Source organism: Fukomys damarensis, unplaced genomic scaffold, assembly GCF_012274545.1.
Source record: "Fukomys damarensis isolate Sample0158 unplaced genomic scaffold, DMR_v1.0_HiC HiC_scaffold_30, whole genome shotgun sequence".
Taxonomy (NCBI): domain Eukaryota; kingdom Metazoa; phylum Chordata; class Mammalia; order Rodentia; family Bathyergidae; genus Fukomys; species Fukomys damarensis.
The window spans coordinates 48,953,368-48,954,965 of NW_022900942.1; positions in this window are offsets into that span (position 1 = coordinate 48,953,368).

The following is a 1,598-nucleotide window of genomic DNA, read 5'->3' on the forward strand; positions in this document are numbered from 1 at the left end:
CTCAAAGCTGACTAAGGGGCCATCTGTATGGGCAAAGTCACTACAGAATAGCTGGCTTCCCTGGGACAGCCTGAGGCTGATTAATTCAGTCAGGTCAGAGTTTGGCAGAACAGGCCCCGCACTGCTCAGATAAGACAAAATCGCAACTGAATCCAATTTAAAGGTCCTTTATATTTGGATGTAGAGGAACATCAGTAGACAACTGGACTAGGTGTCTCGTGGAACTTGGGGCCCAGAAGTGTAGAGGACAGGAAATTTTGCATTGGAGAAGAAAAGGCTAGCCCTGTCACTGAGGAATAAACTGTTAAGGTCAGTTCCGAGGTTGGTGTGAATTTTGGCTCCGCCATTACCAGTTGTCGAATTTCTGCTAAGTTATCAACCAGAATTTCTTTAAACTGGCCTGTGTTCTCTCTAATTTGCTCACTCTGTGTCACTGATGCCTGCTGCGGCATCTGGCCCAGGGTGATACTGACAAGCAATGGAATGCACGAAGGTTTTCCTGGAGTCACTGTTTCTGGTTGGTTCAGCCTGGGATATAAGAGCCAGGGTGGGTGCAGGGCCATCTGCGTTTCCCACTCCTGGGCTTCTCTAGTGGTCTCTGTCAGGACAACTTCTGAGTGAGGAAGAAAGAAGCTCCCTCAGGAGGTGGCCTTTTCTGCTGGGATGCCCAGCAGGAGGTTAAGCACCAGCTTCAGCTTGCTTCCTGCAGTCCAACCCTCCTCCCTAAAGAACTCACAGCGCACAGCCAGGACTTCATAGTTCCTTACATTTCACTCCTTCACATATTTATAAGATTTTACATGTGTCAAATTCGGTAGCTTCTCCATGTGTTTTCTTTCAGTTTAAGAACATGACCCTGAGATAAGTATGAGCTTATATAGCCCCATACTTATGTTTTATTTGCATACAGATGTATGTAAAATTTTTCTTTCTGGCCTGTTTCAAATCACATCAGTCAGAACTACATTGCTTCAGACATTATCTCTTTCCTGTAACATATCCATTTCATAATGATCATCAGAAAAGTGAGAGGGACGAACCGGGAAAACGGAAGCAAAGTTATGAGAACAAGCGAAGTACTCTAATAATGTCAGTATTATATAAACCCATGCGCACTTACTCTACTCACTGCTCTCCCTCAATTGATGGGGGTGTATTCTCAAAAGATAAAGACTTCGGTGCCTATTGTTAGTTTCTATGTAACTTCACGTCCCGACTTTGCTTTGTGCTACAGGCTCACCACTTGCAACAAGGACCATGGAGACTAGATCTGAACTCAGAGAAAAGTGTCTGTCCTACACCCAACTGCCATGATTGAGGCGGTGAGCACGACAGTGTGAAAGAGTCACTTACAGATCTGCTCCTGGGGACTTCCACACAGCAGGCAGAGTCTGCTGTCCCCTATAAAATCCCGGACAGAGCCTCTTCTGTGCTCCCCTTTCATCTAAGTCTTCCTTTCCCTCCACCCAGGATAAGGCCCTGCATCCCTGTACCTGCCACTTGCTGTAACCTGCCCCACCTTTCCCATCACAGCTTCCACCTGGATTTTCTTCTTCTATCTCATTATTTAACTATAGGGAACGAGCACAAGGAATCTT